Below are 12,295 nucleotides of genomic sequence, written 5' to 3'. Positions count from 1 at the left end.
CCGTGGTGAGGTCGGCGACAACTGGCAGTGGAACTTCAGCGGGATCCATGGCCGGATCTACTGTCACGATTCGGCTGGCAGGAGGTGGATCCTCTGTGCCAGAGAGGGATTGGCGTGGACCGTGCTAGTGGACCGGTTCTAAGTTACTACTGGTTTTCACCAGAGCCCGCCGCAAAGCGGGATGGTCTTGCAGCGGCGGTAGTAACCAGGTCGTATCCACTAGCAACGGCTCAACCTCTCTGACTGCTGAAGATAGGCGCGGTACAAGGGGGTAGACAAGAGCAAGGTCGGACGTAGCAGAAGGTCGGGGCAGGCAGCAAGGATCGTAGTCAGGGGCAACGGCAGGAGGTCTGGAACACAGGCTAGGAACACACAAGGGAACGCTTTCACTGGCACGATGGCAACAAGATCCGGCAAGGAAGGGAAGGGGAAGTGAGGTTAAATAGGGAAGTGCACCCGCATCGCGAATCGCATCCCAGCTGGGGGCGGTATCGCAGCGCACCCGGTCAGTAGATCTGACCGGGGCGCTGCAGTAGCGAGGATGTTGCGAGCGCTCCGGGGAGGAGCGGGGACCCGGAGCGCTCGGCGTAACACAAGTCAATCACACTTCTGTGAAATCACACTGTCCACTCAGGAAGCAACACTGATTGACAATCAATTTCCCATGCTGTTATGTAAATGGAACAGACAACAGGTGGAAATTATAGGCAATTAGCAAGACACCCCAATAAAGCAGTGGTTCTGCAGGTGTGACCACAGACCACTTCTCAGTTCCTATGCTTCCTGGCTGATGTTTTGGTCACTTTTGAATGCTGGTGGTGCTTTCACTCTAGTTGTAGCATGAGATGGAGTCTACAACCCACACAAGTGGCTCAGGTAGTGCAGCTCATCGAGGATAGCACATCAATGAGAGCTGTGGCAAGAAGGTTTTCTGTGTCTGTCAGGGTAGTGTCCAGAGCATGGAGGCGCTACCAGGAGACAGGCCAGTACATCAGAAGACGTGGAGGAGGCCGTAGGAGGTCATCAACCCAGCAGCAGGACCTCCGCCTTTGTGCAAGGAGGAGCACTGCCAGAGCCCTGCAAAATGACCACCAGCAGGCCACAAATGTGCATGTGTCCACTGAAACGGTCAGAAACAGACTCCATGAAGGTGGTATGAGGGCCCGACGTCCACAGGTGGGGGTTGTGCTTACAGTCCAATAGCGTGCAGGAGGTTTGGAATTTGCCAGAGAACACCAAGATTAGCAAAATCGCCACTGGCGCCCTGTGCTCTTCACAGATGAAAGCCGGTTCACACTGACACATGTGACAGAGTCTGGAGACGCCTTGGAGAACGTTTTGCTGCCTGCAACATTCTCCAGCATGACCGGTTTGGAGGTGGGTAAGTAATGGTGTGGGGTGGCATTTCTTTGGGGGGCTTGCCAGAGGTAGCCTGACTGCCATTAGGTACCGAGATGAGGTCCTAAGACCCATTGTGAGACCATATGCTGGTGTGGTTGACCCTGGGTTCCTCCTAATGCAAGACAGTGCCAGACCTCATGTGGCTGGAGCGTGTCAGCAGTTCCTGCAAGAGGAAGGCATTGATGCTATGGACTGGCCCGCCTGTTCCCCAGACCTGAATCCGATTGAGCACATCTGGGACATCATGTCTCGCTCCATCCACCAACGCCACGTTGCACCACAGACTTCCAGGAGTTGGCGGATGCTTTAGTCCAGGTCTGGGAGGACATCCCCTGCCATCTTATCAGGAGCATGCCCAGGCGTTGTAGGGAGGTCATACAGGCACGTGGAGGCCACACACACTACTGAGCCTCATTCTGACTTGTTTTAAGGACATTACATTAAGTTGGATCAGCCTGTAGTGTGGTTTTCCACTTTGATTTTGAGTGTGACTCCATATCCAGACCGCCATGGGTTTGAATTTGATATCCATTGATAATTTTTGTGAGATTTTGTTGTCAGCACATTCAACTATGTAAAGAAGAAAGTATTTCATACTATTAGTTCATTCATTCAGATCTAGGATGTGTTATCTTAGTGTTCCCTTTATTTTTTTGAGCAGTGTATATTATCACAGTACATATGGGAAGAAAAAAAATCAAGAATATCTCTTTCAATTTTACACAAACATAGGACAGATTGGGGTTTGGGAGTTCCACATTTGAGAGGGTATTTTATAGTTACATTAGTAGGACCCCTGCGATCAGACATCTTATCCCCTAGCCTATAGGAGATAAAATGTCTAGCAACAGAGTACCCCTTTAAAGGCTTAATTTCCTGAATTCCATTAAGAACATTTAAAAAGTTTTCACAATTTTTTATACCTCTATTTATTTAAAAACTGATCAAATAAAAAACAAATGACATCACTATTTTACACAGTCACCCTTCTTTACAATGTAAGTCACATGACACTTACTACTTCTCCCACCTTCACCACGTCCAGCTAAAATATAAAAGCGCGGAAACTTCTTGAACGTCCCTCGTATGAAGCTTAATCCTACTGTGTACAGTACATATGCTTTTTACTGTAGCAGCTTAAGACTTCAGTCACAGGTGCACGAGGCTCCAGACATAATAAATGCACGTCAGAAGTAAGACCCATTGCATGTCATTGTACCCACGGTAATTGCCAAATTCTCTGCATAGTTTACAAATCCTATTCTAGAATTTCTGTCTGTTTCCAATTAGTTTAATTATTACAGATTAATATTGTGAATTGCCTAAAGCTGCTGTTGATTCTTCTGTTTGACATTTAATTGTTACCAAGTTTGAAATAACCAGACAAGTGCTGGAGAAGATATATACACTACTCCTTAAGGAGCAAGGATTTAAGGCCGGATAATAAATTAATGCCCATTAGCATCTTCCATGCTTACGTACTCTGGCTAAAGCTGCCTGTAATGTAGCTGCTTACAGTTTAGATATCTAACCGGCTTCTCGCTAAGCATCATTACCTGACAGTATTCATCTACTTCCAGTCAAGCCTAAAATAGGAAATCCAATAAAGGCTTGTAATGTAGCCATTACCAAGCCAACTGCGCTGTGACTGGCATGGGGCCAGCGGTAGATAAGGTAATAAAGTGATTGCTGACTTATGTGCCTCGCATGAGATTTTAGCACCCAGAGAACCTGGAGGTAACTTAGGGTGATCTCTTCCAGTAGTGAGATTTAGTTTCGTTTTTTTTCGGGTGCTGCTTATCTATATATAAATGGGTTGTCCCACCATTATATATTTCATTAATTAAAAGTAATACTAATTGGTTGCGATTAACCTGCTTCTTAAAGGGGTTATCCGGCCAAAGACATCTTATCCCCTATCCAAAGGATAGGGATAAGAGGTCTGATCGTGGGGGTCCGACAGCTGGGACCCCCACGATCTCTGTGCAGCACCTGGCGTTCCTTTAGAACACTGGGTGCAGGTGGCGGGGGTCGCGTCATCACACCACGCCCTCTCAATGCAAGTCTATGGGAGGGGGCGTGGCATCCCATAGACTTGCATTGAGAGGGAGTGGTGTGATGCCATGAGGGGCGTGGCCGTGACATCATGACCCCAGCCGCCCGCTCCAAGCATTCAGAATGATATGTTCCAAATGCTGGGGCAGCAAAGTACCCCTTTAAAATGATCCAGTGAAGAGTTATGATGTTTAATTTTATAGTATGGTGCCACCTGGTGTTCAGAGTGTATAGAAATGGCCACGTCCATCAAATTAGCTGAGCACTTGCACCTCTGTCCATTTTAGGAACTGTCTGGAGAAGGATAGGTTTTCTATGGGGATTTTCTCCTACTCTGGACAGTTTTTGAAATGGACAGAGGTATCAGCAGAGAGCACTGTGGTCAGAGAGAAAGGAAATTAAAAAAGAAAAGAACTTCCTCTGGAACATACAGCAGCTAATAAGTGCTGTAAGTGTTAATATTTTTTAATAGAAGTAATTTACAAATCTGTTTACATTTTTTTTCAGTTCTGATTCAGTTTTTTGAGTCAAAGCCAGATATGGATTCAGCAGGAAGAAGAAGAATAAGTCTTTCCTTTATGTTCCCCATTGCTTTTGGATCCATTCTAAAAACCATAAGCTGCAGTGGTGTTTTTCACTGGGTGGAAGGTTTTAGGTTTTAGTTGTATGGTTTAAGTAAAAAAAATTTAGGATGCAGAATTTTCATTAGCTGGGAGAATTCCCTGTCCATAATACTGGACTTATAGCCTTCTACATACACCAATACAGAGTACATTTTTGCAATCACTGTTACTAATCTTTTCATAGTTTGATTTACTTTTATGTTCCTTTTTGCAATATGTTATTTGCTGTGTATGGCTTCTAAGTGTCTTAAAGGTTATTCTTGTATTAGAAAATTAGCATTTAAAAAAATACAACTTACTAATATAGTGTTCTGACAAATTGTACTGGCTTCAGCAAGTTGGGTTATCCTCTCATTGTCAGTGCGGTTCCTCTGCTGTCTGAGTGCTCTGTGAGCTCTTGTCCTGCCCCCTGATGAATGTGATCACCTCTGGCCATTTATACAGTGGGGCAAAAAGTATTTATTCAGCCATCAATTGTGCAAGTTCTCCCACTTAAAAAGATGAGAGGCCTGTAATTTTCATCTTAGGTATACCTCAACTATGAGAGACATAATGAGAAAAAAAATTCATAAAATCACATTGTCTGATTTTTAAAGAATTTATTAGCAAATTATGGTGAAAAATAAGTATTTGGTCAATAACAAACATTCATCTCAATACTTTGTTATGTACCCTTTGTTGGCAATGACAGAGGTCAAACATTTTTTGTAAGTCTTCACAAGATTTTCACACACTGTTGCTGATATTTTGGCCCATTCCTCCATGCAGATCTTCTCTAGAGCAGTGATGTTTTGGGGCTGTCGCTGGTCAAAACAGACTTTCAACTCCCTCCAAAGGTTTTCGTTGTGGTTGAAATCTGGAGACTGGCTAGGCCACTCCAGGACCTTGAAATGCTCTTACAAAGCCACTCCTTCATTGCCCAGGCGGTGTGTTTGCGATCATTGTCATGCTGAAAGACCCAGTCACGTTTCATCTTCAATGCCCTTGCTGATGGAAGGAGGTTTTCACTCAAAATCTCACCATACATGGCCCCATTCATACTTTCCTTTACATGGATCAGTCGTCCTGGTCCCTTTGCTGAAAAACAGCCCCAAAGCATGATGTTTCCACCCCCATGCTTCACAGTAGGTATGGTGATGCAACTCGGTATTGTTTCTCCTCCAAACACAATGGGGGACATTTACTAATCTAGTCTATTCTGGGTATGCTTATAGACCAGAGTATGTGGTTGTCTCCTGTCTATTGTGCTCCTAATTTATCAAAGGTCTCACAGCCCTTGATAAATTCTGTGCTCAAACCTCAGGGTCTACAGCTTAAGCTGCATTTAGACCTGATCCAACATTGTCTGACATTTCAGCGTATTTTGGGCAGATGCGACTTGTCGCACAAAAGTCGCACTTGATAAATTCAGCACCAATGCATTTTCCAATGCATTTCCATCTAAAATAGACTTGCATGCATCATGTTCTAAAAATCCTCTACAGCAAAAGTCGCAGAAAAGTCGCACATATTTGGACTGCGACTTTCTGTGCGACAAATTTAGACAGGAAAAACCAGTCTAAATCCTTTGATAAATCTCCCCCAATGAGTTGAGTTTTTACCAAAAAGTTCTACTTTGGTTTCATCTGACCATATGACATTCTCCCAATCCTCTTTTGGATCATCCAAATGCTCTCTAGCAAAGTTCAGACGGCCCGGACATATCCTGGCTTAAGCAGGGGGACACGTCTGGCACTGCATGATTTGAGTCCCTGGTGGCATAGTGTATTACTGATGGCAGCCTTTGTTACTTTGGTCCCAGCTCTCTGCAGGTCATTCACTAAGTCCCCCCGAGCGGTTCTGGGATTTTAGCTCACCGTTCTTGTGATCATTTTGACACCACGGGTGAGATCTTGCATGGAGCTCCAGATCAAGAGAGATTATAAGTGATCTCGTATGTCTTCCATTTTCTAATAATTGCTCCCACAGTTGATTTCTTCACAACAAGCTGCTTGCCTATTGCAGATTCAGTCTTCCCAGCCTGATGCAGGTCTACAATTTTGTTTCTGGTGTCCTTCGACAGCTCTTTGGTCTTGGCCATAGTGGAGTTTGGAGTGTGACTGTTTGAGGTTGTTGACAGGTGTCTTTTATACTGATAACAAGTTCAAACAGGAGCCATTAATACAGGTAATGAGTGGAGGACAGAGACTCTTAAAGAAGTTACAGGTCTGTGAGAGCTAGAAATCTTGTTTGTTTGTAGGTGACCAAATACTTATTTTCCACCATAATTTGCAAATAAATTCTTTAAAAATCAGACAATGTGATCTTATGGATTTTTTTTTCTCATTCTGTCTCTCATAGTTGAGGTATACCTATGATGAAAATTACAGGCATCTCTCATCTTTTTAAGTGGGAGAACTTGCACAATTGGTGGCTGACTAAATACTTTTTTGCCTCACTATATAAAGATGGTTGGAGTAGCCGTATTAGTAGCAGTTATGCAGATGAAAAATAATTCTATGATATATATATATATATATATATATATACATACATATATATATATATATATATATATATATATATATATGTATATATCTTTATTGGGACATTTAGGGAAGAAGGAGTGTTTACATCATGCTGTCTTGAAATGAATGATGCCACAGCCAGAGGAGCAGACAGAGAATGTAAAAAGCAGGTTCCTCAGAATGTTCTCCTTTATAGAGCAATGTTTTGCATCAGCTCTGGGCGTAGAACTGGCAGGAGTGCACTGGAAGAGGAGTAGACAGTGTGGGAAGACTGAGAGAGCTGGGGAAATCACTGCATTCTGGGAATTGTAGTTGTTAACCAGGAAGTTCTGAAAACACTACTCCTACTAGTCCTGAAAATGAAATAAGCAACTATGTGAGGGTACATAACTGATTTATCACTGTTTACCCTTTTCAGTGGTGCTCCAATCCATCTGGATATGTAGGGAACTGCAGCTTGCCCCATTTAATTGAATTGGGGCTGCGCTGCAGTTGCGCTTATAGCCTAGTGGCCGGGAACTGCTGTGCAGGTGTCTTACCAGGGGTGAAAAGAGAGAGTGAGCCCTAAGCTGTCCCTAATAACACTCTCCCTGCCTACTTGCCCATCCACCCTAAAAGGCGGATCGACAACTGCTGTGCCGGTCCCTACCTGACCTAAAGTGTAGTGGGCGTAAAAAAAAAAATTATAATAATATACATAGCCAAACAAGCAGATATACAAGACAGAATGTATACATGCAAACAGAGCAGGATGTAGTGAACTAACATACAGTTCAGAACCGGAATCAAGATAAACGGCTGATATAAATAAATAAACAAGACAATGTATGGAATAAGTTTACAGCAGAAACCAGAATATGTAGGGGATGAACTGAAGGTTAAACACTAAACATATCAGGAAAATAGAACACTGTTCACACTGGACACAGAACACTAACATAAACAGATACTAGTTCAGAGGACACAGATCAATGATAAAGTACAGAGTACACTATAGACCAATGGTAATGTAAGAAGAAACACTAGATCAGTGATCTTGTACACTATGATCAGTGCAAGTACTAAAAAACACTTAAGATCAGCAATCATGAACTCTATAACAACGGATAAGAAAAACCAAACTCCACAACATGAAGGAATACAGGTCAGAATACCAAAACAGGAATTATACAAAGCCAAACTCCACTAAATGGAGGAACCAGGATACCAGAACAGGAATTATACAAGCAAGACACATAGTGCGAACACAGACTGAGATACAATGCAAAACCAGAACGGACATACAATGATGATGCATGATAAAGTGGACATGGTCAGAATTGCACAAATCACCAGCCCCCAGTAACACCTGAAGAGGCATTTTATACCTCCCAGGGCTGGAGGGTTAACTCTTCCTAACCCAAGGAAGAATAAAATATAAAACAGTTCATCACAAACCTAGAGTCTGAATAGACACCAAAACAGAAAAATACAAAAACACATAAACGGATATAACAGCAGGATAAAAAATGATGAGGCGGATGCAATACTACAAGCGCCCCATACCCTTTATTCTCGGGATCGTTGGACCTCCTGCTGATCATAAAGTAATGGCATGTCCTAGCAATATGCCATCACTTTATAACAGGGTTTCCGAACCACCGTGCCTCCAGCTGTTACAAAACTACAACTTTTAGTATGCCCGGACAGTCTTTGGCTGTCCGGGCATGCTGAGAGTTGTAGTTTTGCAACATCTGGAGGCACGCTTTCACGCTTTACACTCAGAATTCACATGGAAAACTCAACACACTATGCAACATACAATGGTCACGTGACCACTTCATCCTGTATTTCTCACAGTGATCACATAAAGTTTTTAATACAATGTACAATCTGTATTGTATGTATTTACATGCACTGGGATATATAGGCCCAGGGAGAGCTATCAAGCTGTAGACAGTCCTCAGGAACGTGCCAACATCTATAAATTCACAGACAAACCATAAAGATAGGGGACTTTTTCTCAGTGTATTAAAAAATAGATATTTTGGAAACTCGAAAAGCTTGAATGGGTCATTGCGGTTGTAGGTATCGCTTTATAGGGCACAGTAAATCTTGTTAATGTGTCCATATGATGCTCTGACATATAAATCTGTTTTACATTTATCTTTACCATTCATTTTTGATTTTGCAATGTGCCCATAAAATCATGTGATTTTGGAAAACTATAAATAAATAAATAAAACAACAACAACAAAAAAATAGTAGCATTGACAGCCCTGGTACTTTACAAAATATATTATTTCATTTATATATATATATATATATATATATATATATATATATATATAAATTATTTATTTAATTTACGTATTTACTTTATAATACTTTATGTATTTATTTATTATCATAAGTAATTGTGATCAAAGGTCCAAGAAGTTGGATGATGTGTGCACTGTGTGAGTTTTTTTTAGTTTTTTTTACCTGCTCTCATTTTGGAAGCTGGAGTAAAGCCAGTTATTTGGAGTGGAATCAAGTTTCTGTAAAGGATATTTGGCTCTCTGCACCGAAACAAGTCATCACTTCCATCTCAAAAAGAAAAAAAAGTTGTAAGACATTAGGCAATGCCAGACAAATAATTTATTTTCGTGGCTGTGGCTAATTATTCATCCTTAACTCCTTCCCGACATCTGATGTAGTCAGTACTCAATGTCAGTTCAGGTTGAATGGAGAGAGTTCGGGTGCTGGCTGCCATTGGTGACTAGCAAGTGCAATTATGGACAGTGTGTGAGATGCGCAAATTTATAATGAGCCTTTTAATAAAGCGGACACATTTAAGGCCTGTGTTCGATGTTCTTACTTAAAAAGAGTAAAAGGATGTATAACTTATTTGGATCAACGTCGACCTTCCGGAGATTTAGGGTGTATTAGCCTCAGTTGCAAAGGCCTTGTTCACATTGCCGTCGGACTCTGCTAATCGGAGTTCTGTTGGCAATCTGGCCAGAAGGACGGGAGTTTAGCTAAGAAAAAAATAGTGCGAGCACTATTTTTTTCGCTCCGAAAATCCTTTAAAATTACCGGCTCACCGACAGACCACATGCAAGTGAATGGGGTCCCTCATGATCGGGTAGAAGCCATTTGCATCAGACCTGTTTTAGGGTCCGATCAGCTCCTATTAAAAAAAAAAAATGGTCTGACCGGACCCTTAAAGGGTTGGTGCAAACGGCCGTGTGAACCTAGCCTAATATGTAAATGTCGTCTTTTGTGCAACGGAGGTTGGTTCCGGCATATCCAGCATTCCTGACTCCGTCCCCTCTGCTCCCATATGCCCATCCACTTATGAATATTTATGAACCCCTTTGCCCATGTGAGCACAAGGGTGGGCATATAGGAGCAGAGGGGATGGAACCAGGGATGCTGGGTAAGCCGGGTCCCACTTTCATTGCACGAAGGACGGCGTTTACATATTAGCAACAAAAGCTAATACACCTTATGAGGGGAATTCATCAAACAAGTTAGAACACTTTTTTTGTTTAAATTTGTCTCAGGAAAAGCCGCAGGTTGGTACTGTGTGACATTTCATTTAGACTGTTTACATTTTATGACCACAAAGATATCTGATTTAGATTCCTTTATGCAGTGATCACTAATTTAATATGTGTGACTTTTCTACAAAAAGTCACACAAAAAGTCTCCTGGACCAGACATAGAAAAAATCTCAGGGCATTTCAACCCTGCCCTATATCACTCCATGTGACAATTGTATTAAGGTCCGTGTGATTTTTAATACAATTGTCTCACGGCCCGTCACTGCTGTGCAACATTTAACCAGCGCAGTTCAGCAAGCATTCAATGACCGTGCGCCATTTGATAAATCTGGCAACTTTTTTTTGCTCTAAAGTGCTTAAAAAAGCAAGTTCACGCTGGGACCCCCCGTGATCTCCTGAATGGGGCCCCAGCAGTCTGCCAGAAGCAACCGTTTCAACCCCCGCAGGGGGTATGGGATACATGGAGGGGGCGTGTTGGCCGGCACGCACTCGTGCATGGGTCGGCACACCCCCTTCCAGCAGACTGCTGGGGTTTCGTTCAGGAGATCGCGGCGGGTCCCAGCAGTTGGACCCCCCCATAATCTATAACTTATCCTCTATCCTTTGGATGGGGGATAAGTTATGTTTAACTACAGAACTCCTTTAAACTTGAGGGATCACAGTTTACATGCAACTAATTGCACAATTGCAACATGAACAGGGCCTTACATGAAACAATGTAAAAATAAACAAAAAACAAAAGTATTTCTATGGCAGTGTTTCCCAACCAGCGTGCCTCCAGCTGTTGCAAAACTACCACTCCCAGCAAGCTGGGAGTGGTAGTTTTGCAACAGCTGGAGGCACAGAAACACCGGTCTGAAGGTGAGACTGGGCAGTACTGTTGCTACACCTCCTTATTGTTATTTATAAAGATTATATGTGGTGCGCTATGGGGTGTGAAGGTGAGGTGTATGGGGCAGTTGTTGTAGCCCAGGGACAGATGGTATTAACCCCTAAATGTTTGTGACACCAGGGCGTGGTTTTCCTCGTAACCACCTGAACGGTAGCTTCGCTATCCCTAGGTTAGGCAGGGTAATAATAGTCCAAGACCAGGTTAGGGTTAACGGTAGCTTTACTGAGGTAAACAGATGGTAATAGTCTTTACAGCTAGGCCAGGATCCCAGAGAGGTGACCAGTAACACAGAGGGGACCTTGCATCTTGCTGGGACTTGTAGTGTTTTAACAGACCAACTCAGCCACGCTGACTATAATAGACTTTACCATAGACTTGACATGACTGTGGATAGTGACAGCAGACATAGAAGACTTGACTTACTGACATGTGGCTGTAGGTGGCTTGAGGCCTCCAGATGTGCTGTACACTGGCTCTGAGACGTCTGGTCCTTACTGTATCTCAGCAAGAGTCATAAGAGAGATTTTAATGGCTTCCACTCTTATAAAGGGGGGGGGGGGCTGAACAAGAAACCCATAGGCCAAGCTGCAGGTCACCTGGTTAGCTGGTGCGCCCTGGGTAACAAACATGTGACAACATCATGTGACTAACTCAAAGGTCCTTTATACCTAATACCCCTAATATACAGATAATACAATGGGGGAGACACTGCAGGAGAGCCCCTAGGACACAGAGGGACTCAACCTGACAATATCCCGTACTGGAACATCACACACATTATCTTCACACCTCAGGCCAGATTTCGCAGAGAGGTGGCCAGAACCCAGAAGGACCCCGCAGCTTGCTGGACCAATATACTTGTAATTAACTTGACTCGAGATTGGACTTGACTTAACTATATGCAGGACTTGACTAGTTTCAGTGACAGCAGACATAGACTTGAGACTTACTGGAATGACTGTAGCTTTTGGGGTCTTCCAGATGCTGATCCCTTGCACTGAGATCTCTGGTGGTTGCTGTGCTCAGTAGCAGATGGAATCTCAGAAGAGAAGAGTGTGAATTGTAATGGCCGCCCCTTTACATAGTGGGGGGCTGGACTAAGGCCCATTGGTCAAGCTGCGGGTCCATAGGTTAAGCTGGTGCTCTCTGGGAGAACATGTGACAACAAATCACGTGACTGCATAACATAACATGTGACAGACTTACACAGGTCCCCCACAGGTCCTCTGTACTACCTATACATAAGGATACTGTCTAGGCATTAAAAAGATATACAAAACATTCTGGAAA

This window comes from Hyla sarda, chromosome 3, assembly GCF_029499605.1.
Source record: "Hyla sarda isolate aHylSar1 chromosome 3, aHylSar1.hap1, whole genome shotgun sequence".
Classification (NCBI taxonomy): Eukaryota; Metazoa; Chordata; class Amphibia; order Anura; family Hylidae; genus Hyla; species Hyla sarda.
The sequence above is the reverse complement of the archived record's forward strand: the minus strand, read 5'-3'. Positions refer to the sequence as shown.